The sequence below is a fragment of the Megachile rotundata genome, chromosome 3, assembly GCF_050947335.1.
Source record: "Megachile rotundata isolate GNS110a chromosome 3, iyMegRotu1, whole genome shotgun sequence".
Taxonomy (NCBI): domain Eukaryota; kingdom Metazoa; phylum Arthropoda; class Insecta; order Hymenoptera; family Megachilidae; genus Megachile; species Megachile rotundata.
In genome coordinates this window covers 11,137,035-11,152,398 of record NC_134985.1, presented here as the reverse complement: position 1 = coordinate 11,152,398, position 15,364 = coordinate 11,137,035, and the positions used below count along the sequence as shown (strand labels likewise).

The 15,364-nt window shown below is 35.9% G+C and overlaps 1 protein-coding gene and 1 long non-coding RNA gene across 3 annotated transcripts in view; both read left to right on the top strand.

The window, feature by feature from the left end:
* The window catches only part of LOC100879000 (UPF0489 protein C5orf22 homolog), a 469,523-nt gene that overhangs the window by 397,853 nt on the left and 56,306 nt on the right, over positions 1 to 15,364 (top strand). The window lies entirely within an intron of this gene.
* The window catches only part of LOC105662129 (uncharacterized), a 53,640-nt gene continuing 52,793 nt past the window's right edge, over positions 14,518 to 15,364 (top strand). The window contains exon 1 of the long non-coding RNA XR_001095508.2: positions 14,518 to 15,285. This is a non-coding gene — a long non-coding RNA (uncharacterized LOC105662129). The remainder of the gene's footprint in view (positions 15,286 to 15,364) is intronic.

Below are 15,364 nucleotides of genomic sequence, written 5' to 3'. Positions count from 1 at the left end.
AATTTCATATTCATCAAGTGTAAAATTAACAATTTTAGTACCAAACCTAACGGAGTGTTAATACTATTCCCAAGTGTAATTACAATTGTAATTTACAGAATTTTATTACAATTGTTAAATTAACTCTTTTATTACCGGTTGTTAAATTAACGCTTGTACCAAGCGTCATATAAGGCCATCCAGAGCCTAACATCACATAATAATCATCACGTAATAATCTACACATGACATCAAGAAAATTCGATACATTAAAAGATATGAAAAAGACTTACCATCGATGATCACGGCAGTAGAGATCCGTCTTCCTCTCACGAACGATAACAGCAATAAATCGCGAGGTTTAATTTAATCTGTCGAAGAAACGAAAGTCGGATTTTCGAAACACCGTCGGAACGCCGGGGGTAAATAATGTCGGTGAAAGTCCGGGAGAAATGGCGACGCGGGTGAAAGGGAAGGTGGAAATGAATGAGAAGCAGCGTGCAGAGGAAGGGATGATGATTAAGAGCTGCCGGGAGGGTTGGTCGAGGAGGGAGGCGGTGACGTAATTAATCGCGACGAGGGATGCTTGACGTTCCGCGAGAGTGAAACAATCAGCTGTTGCGTTCCCTCGAAGACACTTGGCCTTTGACCTGGCACAAGCAAAACATCGAGCTCAGATATAAATATTTGCACGTAACTGTACCACGAGCTTACACAATTTATATTCTGACAGGGTTAAAAAATTCTCTCGGGAAAATCACTTCACCGATTTCAAGATTTTGATAATGAGGGGGTGAATCGAGTCATTCACGAATCGAATCATTCGACCGAATTCTGTTCACGATGGTACCGTGTCAATGGGACACCGGAGAAAAAGAGGAAAGGATGTGTCGGGACGAAAGCGTAGGAAGGACTGAGAGTGGATCCGGGAGCGAATCCTACCATCTCGAAGGACCGTCCGACGGGAACTGTACCGTTTGAACGTCGCGACGCCGGCGTCTGCGTCCCATCTGCCTATATATACATATATCTCTCCACGTAGACGAATATACGCGTATATGCACGGGTTCTATAATATAATATTTACATATGCGCGCGAATATATTCGGGGAAAATGTGGAAGCCTTTCGACGGCCCAATCAAATTCCGCGAAAGGATATCCCTGTTTTCGCGATTCCATCGGTGTCTTGTTATCCGTATACGCAAATTCGACATATTTTTTCCCTTTATTTTTATATCTTACATTATTAATGTTGCTAAAGAGGATTGTTATCTTTAATAGTATACAATAGTATACTCTGCAATCTTCCCTAAGTGCTTTTCTTGGCAAACTAATTTTTCTTTTAATGTGCTGTATTTTCTTCTATGGCTCTGTGTAACATATCTTCTATATATTTTTTTATACAAGTGTATATACGCTGTGTATTTCTTTGGATGCTGTATATTTTCTTTACGACTTTATATATATGGTATTTTTCATATAGCTGTATTTTTTTTATAGAACTGCATATGTTCTACATGTATCTTTATACAACTGTATTACATATGCTGTATATTTTTTATACAGCTATATATGTGCTGTATATGTTTTATACAGCTATTATATGCTTTATACATGTGTTCTTTATATAACTGTATGTTATACATTTTTTATACAACTGTACATTCTATATATTCTTTATACAACTGTACATGCTATATATTTTATATACAGCTGTATGCTATATATTTATTATACAGCTCCAAAAAATTTTTAAACATCTACACTATATATTTTTCACATAATAAATTTGTACTCCATTCACAATTACTGAACATGGATTTAAAGGTCAAGCTAATAAAAGGTCAAATTTAAAGGTCATATTAATTGCACTATTACCGATCTTAGAGTGGTGTATAAATTGTAGGAAATGTTAAAAAAATTTTGTGTAAATTTGTTAGTTTTTTTTCTAGTCAATACTTTTCTTGTAGAATCATTCTCTCGCGCAGAACACATCCCCTATCCACCCCCGTGACACGGCGTCTAGGGAGAGCGTCGCGGCGCCACTCCACGCAGGCGTCAAAATGGCTGCCAGTTCTCGCCTCCATCCAGGCTAGATTCTCCTTCGTTTAACTCGTACCAGTAATTAATAAAACGTCGCTAAGTGCTTTGGTGCCACTCGCGATCTCGCGTAATAGATATCCGAGTAGGAAAGAAACGCGTTAAGTGTCAATTCTGAAATGATTTATAGTGTTTTGAGATATGATTATTAAGAAAGGTGAAGTGGTTCATTCGTTAATGAAATCTTACGAATATTGTCATTAAATGTCTTGTTAAATAGTTGACTTCGAATAGAATTTCATTGCGTTGTTAAAAGATGCTAGAGGTTATTTGTATTTGTGGGTCAGAATACCAATTTTCGCGGATCAATAATTTGCAGGGGATAAATGTACGTTTAGTTTTGAAACGGTGACCTAATTTTGTTAGAAAAGAATTTGTAAATCACTCAATAACTGTTTTTATACTGTTGATGTTATGAGTGGCTTTTTTCTTATTGTTTGGTAGTTTTGAAACAATTTTAGAATTTTCAGTGACGTCTGATGAATAAAGCAAATTTTCTTTCGTATCATTTTTACGTTTGAATAAAATCTTACTTATGAACATTTTTTACTTTAATGAAATATTGTTGTATCACAAATAATTTTTATACGTCTAAAAATTTTTAATCTGAAATTAAACTTCTGGTAAATAATTTTTGATCAAACAGTGATTGTTCGAATGATATAAAAAAATATTGAGAAATAATGCAAATAATAACTAATAAAATGTTCCAACAGTCTAAATACAAATTCAGTAAAACAATCTGCAACTCTGAAATCAATTTTAACCCAAATTCATGACTATTACAGTATTTAATCATATCGTAAATAACTTCTCTAATTATTTTCAGTATCCATCAGTTCCATGTTCCTAAATTTTCATCAGTATACGTCTGCAATATACAAAGAGTGATAAGTGTCAAAACCAGAAAAATGTCCATTAAAGCTACAAATATAATTTCCACCAATTGCCACTTTCACAACATCCCTTTCGTAAATTTCCAAAAACTACCCCGAAGTTCAATTATTTTTCGATCGCTACAAAGAGCCCCAAAACACTTGGAGCGATAAATCTCAGTTGCTCGTACATTTATCCGAAGAACCAGGGCGGTAAACAAAGTTTGCGCAAACAGCAGAAAGTATCTGTACTTCGGAACCATCCCTCATCCGTTTGACCTAAATTTCAACAACACCAGTGCACAGCAACATTTTTCCCGGAGCAAAAACTTCGTACACCGATCACACAACTTCAAACTTGCACGTAAAGTAACATCCCTCGCTCACAGGGCTTTTTTTAAGCTACCCGTGAAAAAAAAGCCGGTACAACAAAAAACTTGTTCGTTCAAACGGTACTTCATTAAAGCAGAGAGGCGACTCGACTTAACCCCTCGTCCACATAACTGACTCACATCGTGCAGCCGGCTTGCCGCGTATGCAAATCACTCGCGTGGGGTTCTTCCTCTTTCTTTCTCTCTCTTTTCTCTAACAAACTCTTCTCGTCTCGTTCTAGGGCTTTTTTTTCATCGACTCTCTCTGTCGGGCACGTACCCCATAGCGAACAAGAAACCAACTGGTCGTGGTTAAAGGAAGAAGCTCATTATTTTTTTTTCGCTCATGATAGGAGCACTGGGTCCGAATTGGCGGCCATCATGCGTACCTACCCCACCAACCTGGCCCCTGATTGTTTAGAAGGGTGTAGTTTACACTGATGGGCGGTTCGGTTCGATGACCCCTCGAAATATGGTCGTGGCCGAGTAATTTTTTCTTTTAGATTATTTGGTTTTATTCTGTGTTTCTCAGTTGAGCTGCAATTTTTGAGATGTTTTGGGTTTTGATCTTTTGTCGAATAATTTGTGTTGAACTTAAAATTCGGTATGTGTAAATACGATTTGGACTTGTAACTTCTACTGTAAGTTAAAACTGATTGTAAGTTTGAATTATAACTTCAAGGAGTTAATGAAGACTATGACGTCAGGGGTTAATTATGTAAGGGAGTAGCGAAATATATTCCAGTGTTATTTTTGTCGTTATTCTGTATTTAGGAAGTGATACAATCTAACAATAATGAGATCATGATGGATTCTTTATTAGAATCCATAAAGGAAATTAAACGTTTCAGACTACAACTTTTATTTAGAAAATTGTATCGAATTAAATATTAAAGTAGAATAAATAATTATTCTGACTATAACAAGAGATATTGTAACAATTTGTAAGAGTTGTAGCGATTCTTCCCCACGCTGTATGAAGCGACGGAAGGGTTGAAAAGTAATTTCAAGGTTTTGAAATTTATTTTTATGTTATTTACGTATTAATCTTGTAATTTATTTTTAAGAAACGATTTATAAGTTATGAGCACAGTAAAAGTTTTTCATTTATTTTGCTTGATTTGATTTCAAATAATTTTATTGGTAAATTGGTTGTTGTAGATGTGTTGTTATACATGAAAATAATAGTGTTTTATTGTTTCATTCTAAATAATTTAATATTATTTCAAACTTGATAATTTAATATGATTTTAATCTTGATAATTTAATATGATTTTAAACTTGATAATTTAATATTATTTTAAACACGATGATTTAATATTATTTTAACCTTGATAATTTAATATGATTTTAAACTTGATAATTTAATATGATTTTAATCTTGATTTAATAATCTATGATTTAATCTTGATTGAATTTAATATTATTTTAAACTTGATAATTTAATAATATTTTAAACTCAATAATTTCATATTACTATAAACTTGATAACTTTATATTAATATTATTTCAACTTTAATAATTTAATACGATTTGATCATTTAATATTATTTTTAACTCGATAATTTCATATCATGTTAAACTTGATATTTTAATATTATTTCAATCTTCGTAATTTAATATAATTTTAATCTTTGTAACTTGATATCATTTAAATTTCCGTAACCCAACATTATTTCAGTCTTAATAACTTATCTCCATAATTTCTTATCTAATAATTTTGTAATTTAAATTATCATTTGTTTGTACTCTAATAAAATTTTGAAAACGCGTATGTTTCGTCATCGTTATAGTCAGAAGGTTTATGTTACATGTACAAAGGTTCAAAAGAGTTTTGTGAAACATTTTTCATCGAGCTTTTATCGAAGTTGTTTCAATTAAAAGTTAAAAATTCATCCCAGATAAAATTTTCGACCTTGTTTTTCTATGTCAACTCGGTTTATATTACCAACGTTTATCGAGGAATTTAACATTTCTATTATCGGTATTATAAGCTTATCACATTTGAAAATTTATAATGTTTATAACTAAAATAATAATTCGAAGATACTTGATGAAAATTTACAAAAGGTCAAATTATTACTAACATACGATTCGACAGTCACATCAGTCAGAGCTATATACTACTACAATGTTAAGACAAATAAGAAAGATGAAATGATTTTGGATTTAGATATCCTTGATTATGCAAATTATTGGTATTAAACTTCAGACTTAATCGAGCTGCGAACATTTGTTGTAACTGAACTATAATGTGCGTCAAGAGTATGCCACGGTATTATAACTCAAACGATTAGTTTGTATAACGGGGTCGCGCGTACGATTACGTTAACTAAAAATGTCGGACAAAGATAAACGAAGTTACAGAAAATTCTATAATCCCTGGCCATCGAATTAGGACCACGTACGAAAATTTCACTTTTATGGCTATAACATTATGTCATGGAAAATTGTTTTAGGTCATGCAAATTATTACTAAATACGTTGACAACGATATATACGTAGCAATTACTATCGTGATAAGAAATTGTGTGATGCGCGTTTAAGGGCCATGCGTTTACGTTAGGAGCATCGATAGCGCGTCAGGTGAAATTTGAATGCCACAGAAAATGTCTGCCTACTCAAAAGACTAGTTTACAACTCACCAACTAGATTATCCGAGTTGAAAAGAATTAAAGATATTTGGGAAATATCGAAGGTATAAAGCATATGATCGATGAGCATGGCGAAAAGCTACCAAAGCAAAGGGAAATACAAGATATTAACACGTGTTAATGTTATGTACAGTAGTGTATGTGTAACTAAATTATATCATTTGTACCTTTTAATTTTAAAAACGTGAAAAATGCTGAAAATTTATAGTCCTATGTATCCCAACTATATCACCTTCAGTGTTCACTGCATAAATAAAATCCACTTTGATATTTTTTGACGGTAGTATCTTCCAGCAACAAAAGTTTTCTCAATTTGTCCCACTTCCCTGACCTCGGCACACGCAGAAAAGTCTCATCGTATACGTGTTTCCAGGGGTGGTAAAAAGAGTCGTTTGATAAATACAAGTTCGCGCATACGAGAGAAATCGTTCGATAAATCAAATTAGAGAGTCATTGTAGCCGTGTAGCCTCTCAGGTAGGCCAGAATGGATGCTAAAACGAGAGAACGTAAGACGAGGGACCGAGATAGAAGGAGAGAAAGAGAGCGGAAAGCGTGAGAATGGAAAGCGCGAGGAAGGATATTCAAATTTCGTACCCTCGTTAGCCCCGAAATTCTCAATGTGCAATAATTTATCATCGGGCCCCGCTGAGGTGAGCGGCCGCACAATACGGACTACCTGCATGCATAATTTATGTCGATGATTTTCAAGGAAGCAGACCGGACCCAAGAAGGAAAGGGTTAACCCTTCAGGACCGTAATCCATTTCCTAATCTCCTGCCAGTTAGGATATATACTATCAAATGTCAACGTTATGTTTTTTAAAAATTGTAACATTACAACGTTTGCTAGAAACTGAAATATCAATATTCTTCAAAAACTGCAAAGTATCATGATGTTTTCTAAAAATTAACATATCAACGTTCTCTATAAATTGTAAAATATTATAATGTTTATAGATAAATTTACAACAGCAAAATTTACAGATAATAAATGTTTTCTACGTTAGAATCTACAGTACCAATGAATATTCCGTAAAATGAAAAATAGGCATACGACGATTTCGTTCAGTTTGGAACCAATTTTATACGGCACTGGTCTAATTCGGTTGCCCTCTTCCGGATGGGCCATTGTCAGGTAATATGCATATGTTCTGGCACACGTGACAGGCATGTACCTGCCGGTTAGCAAAAGGAGCCCTCAACCCTTTTTTCATCGAGCAAAGGAGAGCTCTTTTTCTGAAGCCTGAAAAAAAAGAGCACGTCGTCCCCCTGACTCGGATGCGAACAAACCTACTACCGTGGTCCCATCCTGCTTTTTCATGGTGAAAAGACGTTCGATGGGGGTCGATTCAATGCTCTTTTAATTATATGCAAAGATCCACGAAACTACCTATACATATACTGTTCGGCTTACATAAGAAACCAGCCATCGCGGTTACGTAACGTACAAATCAGATCCGGAAATACGCTTGCGGATGTTGAACGTATTGAAAGAACGATGACTGCATGTTCTTCAGGTTTTGTCGTAAGAAAATGAGATTCTATGTACCTCTTTCATAGGAAGTCTTTATTTTTATTTGCTATTTCAATACGATTGAATTGGAAATTATGGTATCTTCAAATTACTGTATTATTATTTTTTATAATATGGACTCTGAACAACAGTTAAACATTTATATATTAAACATTGTTAAAGTTAGACATTTATATATTAAAATTGTTATATTATTGTTCTATACAATATTTTGTGGTAATTTTTATGACAATAACAGTAAATGGTAGTAGTTATAACGGTAGACATTTACATCTTCAAATTACAATATAATTTAATATACACCGTAAGTCGGAAAAGTAACGGAACTTTTTAAGTTTAAGAAAAACTAGCAACATCTATTAAAGTAATATGTCATCTGAAAACAGTATACCTCCCCTACAAAACACAACAATCATTATTGGAATCGAGCAACGAATTGTAAACTTATAGCGTTTAATGCGACAGAACCTTCGTCACCGTGTTACAAAATCACGGGCAAGCGCAACAAATTGCTCGCGTTGAATATTGCGAGGATCTTATCAAAACAGCCAGACGAAACTGTACATTCCTGGAATCAATTGTAACTAGTGACCAGACTTGGTGCTTCAAGTATGAACCTCGAACAAAGCGCCAAAGTGCTACGTGGAAATCTCCAGGCTCTCCAAAATCAAAAAATTGCGATTCCAGAAGTCCCTCAAGAAGACAATGTTAATTTGCTTTCACGATTCTAAAGGAATTATACTTTGGGAATTCGTTCCACAGGGACAAAATGTTAATGGCGAATATTATCTGGGTGTTATGGAACATTTGTGGAAGAGGATCGTTCGTGTGAGGCCCGAATATCGAGTGCCGGGAAGTTGGTTTCTGTTGCATGATAACGCACCTTGTCACAGAACTGTCGCTGTTCGTGAATTTTTGGCGAGAAACAAGTCTGTATGCTCCAACATCCTTCAAATTCGCCTGACTTATCTCCATGTACTTCCTTTTACCAAAACTGAAATTAGCTGTAAAAGGAACGGTTTATGACACTGTTGCATAAGTCCAAGCAACTGTGACAAGGATATTTGAAGCGATTCCGCAAATCGACATAAAAAAATCTATGTTAACATTGTGTGAGCGTACCTAGCGGTGTATTGATGCGGAAGGGATGTATTTTGAATAAAAAATTAATTTTGACAAAATAACTAATTCTTTTCTGTTTATATGATTGAACGATAAAGAACGACAGTTATGAGGGTAGTCGTATCTATTAAAATTATTATATTATTTAAGATAATATTATAATATCTTTCAGTATATGTTATGACACTGGAACTTATGAATCTTGCAGATAAAATTTTGGTGATTCACAAATTCTGAATTGACATTTTACAATAAACATAAAAATGAAGACTAGAAAAATATTTCAAAAACACGTAAAAATTGATAACTTAAAAAATTGTATACCATCGTAAGACGTCGTAAGAATAAATATTACTCGGAAAAACGACATAAAAAATGAAAGGTAAAATTCCCGAAAAGGGGAATAAATCAGTTCCGTGATAGGTTGCGTTCAAGTACCATGGCAGAATAACCCCTCCGATCGTCATCAATATTCGCGGAATCGATTGGACACGTTTGAAAATCGAGGCCAGCGCAAAAATTGGCAGTGATCTTTCCCTCCATCGGCTTATTCTTCCCCGCTATCACCATTCATCGAGTGCTCATCTTCGTTCTGCCTCTGTACCGCTCTACTCTCGTCTCGTTTTCGCTCTTAAGATCTCCTACCAGCCGAATCATCGTGCATCTTCTCCATCGGTTTACTCGCTCTTCTATTCGTACGTGTATAATACATTATGCGTATACAGGCACAGCAACCGGCACACAGACAGCCGCATCGAGAGAAAGAGGGGATGAGGTGCTATCGATGCATGTATGAGTTATCGTCGGGGCCCAAATTGCTTGCCAACCGGTGATGTAGAGCCCCGGGCCGAAGATTTATTTTCTACGAGGGTGGAACGGAGAGAGACAGAACGAGATGAAGGCTGATTCTCTCGAAACCAGAATCACGATGCGCTATGTTGGCATAGATTCTTCGCCGGAGAACGACTCACCTTCGCGAGTTTCGCTAATCTTCTTTCGGTGACGTTCAGGCCAATTTCGTGGAAGTCTTTTCCCGCCACGGAACCAGAGAACAGCAGCGATTTCCCTGCTTCAGAACTCTTAAGTCTTACTTTATTGGCAAGGATGTAGCTGGATCTTGCTCGGAAATCGGGTAATTGAAAGTCACTCTTACCTTTTCTGCTGGGACAGGGCTACTTAGGGTTGGAATACATGTTTGGACGTTTCAGTATTTACGAGATTTCGAGAGCTCATAAGGCGATCGATAACTTCGACATTGATGCAAATTCGAATTTTTATAATAACTTAAACAGGACTTAGATTTAAAATGCATTTAAAAATTAAAAAATTCAGTTTCACTATTAATTCAACAAAAATAAAAAATCTTCAAATACAAAAATTGATAGTTATACTTACATTTCAGCCAACAAAATCTTAACCCCTCAAAAACACTATCAACCCTCAACTTATAACACTAATAATAAAAATAATGTTATACAAATTTTTAATACAGACGTTACGAATGATAAAAACGTAGAATTACGTTTTACCAAGGATATCGTACATTCTTCTGTAAATGTAATCCGTAGCGAATAACGTTCTTTGATGTCGTCCTTGAGGAATCCGAGAATGCTGGCAGGGAATATCGATATTCCATGGCTGTATCGTACGAAATTTCAAGCATGGCCGAGCCGTTTGATGACAAACGCACCCTCGCACGCAGGGGGTGGAAATCGAAATGCGTCCACCCCGTTCGTCAGAGGGGGACGAATTCGACCAATTGATGGGTTTGGGGCTGCTGTCGATCAATCGACAAACTCGTAGCACAAAGCCAATGGCCATTCCTATTCCACTGACCCTGTTTGTTCGTTGCTTGTTTTACCGATCAATCGAATTTCTTCCTTCGGTCCGCACGATCGCTGACGTATGTTCTACGGTAAGTATCGAATGCGATAAATCACTATTTTAAGAGTCAGTGCCTTCAGAAAAGAATAATCAGACACAACTACAAATCCTAGTACCATAAATCTTATGTAGGTTTATATTTGAGGAACATCCCTTTCGTATTACTTCAAGAGCTCAACAAAGATATCACCGCGTTCTTTTCTGTATTTTTTATTAGAAATACTATGTAAATATTAATCAATAGACATTTCTTATTAGTTGTAGGTGTCCTAACAAATTTTTATGAAATTGTTTTATAATTTTGTGTAGGTTTATAAGATTTGAATAACAGCCCTTTAGTCTTGAGTAACAGCCCTAGACTTAAGGTCTTCCACAAGGATCACTATAAATCCTTTTCTGTATATTTCGTTAAAAGTATTATTATTTGAATACTAATTTTTACTTATCAAGCATAGAAGATATATAAAGACCTAATTTTCACCCATCGCCATCAAGTTGAGAACCTCGATTATGAACAACGAGATTCGCTTAACAGAGAACGCGTTGGGTCGGGTCAATAAAGCGCTCGAATGATCGTCGGGGCAACATTATCTGACCGGTGCATCAAAAATATGATACCATATGCTAATAACTCACGCATGGTTCACCGTCGAAAAAAAGGTAATATATGTATACACAGAGAAGAGAAGAAGAGCGACGAAGAAAGGAGAAAGCGGGTAGCAGCGGTTAGGCTAACCGCACGGAGCGATCGTATTATGCTCGCAAGGACGAATAAAGCCGGGATTCCGCATTGTGACCGCGTTTTCATCGCGTCGGAAAAACAGAGAGGGTTCTACACGAGAGTGTAAGGTCAGGTAGAGAAGCTTTTAAACGTTGAAGAAACGAGACAGAAGCCAGATAGGGTTGCCTCCGGATGCGCTCGAGAATGGGCGCGTCGACGTAACCGGCTACAAACGCGATATGTACAGTCAACAGCAAATCTTACCTAGGGAAAATGTGCCATAAGGGGGAACACGCTCGTTGATTTTTAAGTAGTAGAGTAAGACTAATGGTATAGAAGAATAACTGGTCTGAACATCGAATTAGGACCACAAAATTTCACTTTTATGGCTATAATTACGTTATACATGGAAAATTCTCTTAGCTCAAATTATTATTCATGAGTGTAACAAGAATGCGTCACGAGCGTATTACGAGTGCGTCACGAGTGCGTCACGAGTCAGACTCATCAAAATAATGCAAGCAGTTGACATACGATTCGACAGTTACATCAGTCAGAGCTATTTATTACTACAATGTTAAGACAAATAAGAAAGATGAAATGATTTTGGATTTAGAGATCCTTGATTATGCAAATTATTGGTATTAAACTTCAGACTTAATCGAGCTGCGAACATTTGTTGCAACTGAACTATAATGTGCGTCAAGAGTATGCCACGGTATTATAACTCAAACGATTAGTTTGTATAACAGGGTCCCGCGTACGATTACGTTAACTAAAAATGTCGGACAAAGATAAACGAAGTTACAGAAAATTCTACAGTCCCTGGCCATCGAATTAGGACCACGTACGAAAATTTCACTTTTATGGCTATAACATTATGTCATGGAAAATTGTTTTAGGTCATGCAAATTATTACTAAATACGTTGTCAACGATATATACGTAGCAATTACTATCGTGATAATAAATTGTGTGATGAGCGATTAAGGGCAGTGCGTTTACGTTAGGAGTATCGATAGCGCGTCAGGTGAAATTTGAATGCCACAGAAAATGTCTGCCTACTCAAAAGACTAGTTTACAACTCTCCAACCACATTATCCGAGTTGAAAAGAATTACAGATATTTGGGAAAATAGAAAATATAAAGCGTATGATCGATGAGCATGTCGGAAAGCTACCAAAGCAAAGGATGGAAATACAAGATATGAACTTGTGTTAATAATGTTATGTACAGTAGTGCATCATGTGTAGCTAATAAATTATATCATTTGTACAGACCTTTTAATTTTAAAAACGTGAACAATTCTGAAGATTTATAGTGGTTATTCGATGGCCAGGGACTGTAATATGCAAAAAAGTGAATAATGCGCATGATGGAAGCAGAATTTATTTTTTGTAAAAGTTACTGTTTCTTATAATGGAAGTTACTTTTTTACATAAAAGAAGTTTTCTTTCTCCTAATATTGGTGGTTTTTGCCAATTACTCGAACGTAAGTATCTGAAGGTATCAAGGTTTAAATTACTATAGGGAAGAAACGTTAATCATGTATACGCATGTATAAATACAAGACCTTGGATAAGATTACATCTTTCAAGAGATGTTATCGTTTGGATAATTGCAACGCTCTCATGAGCACTTTCACACTCGTTTATGGCAACGGGTGATTACGTGGACTATACTTACAAGATCGGGGCGCGTTACGGAAGAAAATAAAAGATGCGCTCCTGCGACCGATGTGGACACGTAGATTGCTTTCTAACGGAACGTTTGACGAGTTGAGAATTCTGGGAGAAATTTGGGGAATTTAGGATTTGAGAATTGGGAAATTTGAGGATTTTGGAATTGAGAATTGGGGAATTTGGGGAATTTAGGATTTGAGAATTAGGGAATTTGGGGAATTTAGGATTTGAGAATTGGGGAATTTGGGGAATTTAGGATTTGAGAATTAGGGAATTTGGGGAATTTAGGATTTGAGAATTGGGGAATTTGGGGAATTTAGGATTTGAGAATTAGGGAATTTGGGGAATTTAGGATTTGAGAATCGGGGAATTTGGGGAATTTAGGATTTGAGAATTGGGGAATTTAGGGAATTTAGGATTTGAGAATTGGGGAATTTGAGGATTTTGGAATTGGAGGATCCACTAATATCAGATTGTAGAAATTTGGGGACAGGAATTGGGGAATCTAGTAATGGGGGGGTTTAGGAATTTGGAATTATAGCAATGAAATATTTAGGGATTTAGAAATTTAGAAATTTAGAGATATAGAAATTTAGAAATTTAGAAATTTAGAAATTTAGAAATTTAGAAATTTAGAAATTTAGAAATTTAGAAATTTAGAAATTTAGAAATTTAGAAATTTAGAAATTTAGAAACTTAGAAACTCAGAAACTCAGAAACTCAGAAACTCAGAAACTCAGAAACTCAGAAACTCAGAAACTCAGAAATTCAGCAATTTAAAAATACGAAAATAAAAAAGTAATAAATTTTGCATATGTATCGTTATCGAAAAGAAGCGTTGCATCCGAGTGTACCTGCGATGCTGCTGTCCGATCGAATCAGCAGCCGGTTCGTTTCACCGGATATTCGACGTACAAAAGCAAACTCCGCGGCCAGAGAAGCTCGAACAACGAGCCACGAGCCGCAAAGTCGTGCCGAGCCAGCCTCGAGATCGGTTTTCTTGTTTACCTTGGCATCTGTGTATGTACGTTAAGCTGCGCTAGCGATACAGGCGAATTTATTTGATGGAGAAAATGTTCTGCATCGTGCACGATGTATTAGTTCCACGGTAACGAGAAACACTTTTTTGCCAGAAATTCCGTGTATGATGACTGACATTTGGAGGAAACTGAGACTACTGGTAACAATGACAGATATACAGAAATTTCTGATGCATTTCTATCGATTGATGTTATTGTTTCGGAGCGTGGATTGAATAGTTTCTTGGTACAAAGATAAATTTTCGAGTATATGGTAAAAAAACACGTAAATACAATTTGTAGGGCAAGGAAAGTATAATACACAGGTTTATGATAAATCATAGGTGTGCTGAAACAATAATGGAATGATTAAGTGCAGATTTTAAATGTGAAGGTTTAGAAATTTATAAACATTTAAATCTGAATTTTCTTCGTTTTTGTATATTTGTGTCTTTAAATGTATCAAATTTAGAAATATAGAAATTTAGAAAAGCTTATAGAAGCTTTACTGTTTTACGGTAAACGCGTAATAACACATCGTGTATCTTCGTTTTTCTTCGGCGCTATTCGGATGACCACGTGACACAGAAAGTCGTGTCTTCTATGACTGACGAATTTGATTAAAAAAGTAAAGTAAAGTAAATTATAGTAAAGATTCGAAACAAGCGAATCTTTCTGTCTGAACTTATATCGAATCTTTACTGTAACAAGTAGAACCTGACTCAAGTACCCTCAGTATATCACCGCGAGTGTTCTCCCCGTGTTCTCGTTAACCCCTCAGGAAATCTTCATTACCGAGAAACGCGGATCGCGAGCCGTGCTGCAATGGACGTAAATATGGCATTAAATATACGAGAAAATTATTTTTACCCGGTGAAACCGAGTTTAGACTACGTCAGGGTGTCGTTCGCGAACGTAAGTCAAGTTGGTGTAATTTCATAGCGTGGCAGCGCCATCGGAGGAATAAGCGTTTGGCGCCGCGTGCAGTTGATTGTGACGTATGATACTCGTACATTATGCACCTCGCGCTTCGTCTCGGTTTCGAGTTTCGACATTTTTCTCGGTGCTTTATTACACGCTCGAGATATTTCTGCTCCGCGGTAATACATCCGTGGAGAGCGGACACGGACAAGTGCGTTCGTGTACACACTTTTCTACAATCTATAACGCAGTGCATTGCCATATCTGCAAAATAAATGCAACAAGTTAATGCACGAAAGTTTTATCCCAGTTTTTTACCGACGAATTTTACCGTGCAGAGATGTTATATTAACGTAGGAAACTGTCTGTTAAAAAGTTATAACGAGAACAGAAAATTTGGACTATTTTGTCTTTTGGTATCACGTACGTATGTTTCGTATTTGTACATAAAACTTTAACGATATATTGTATTGAGAGAAATGTCAAATTTGCAGGTTATGAG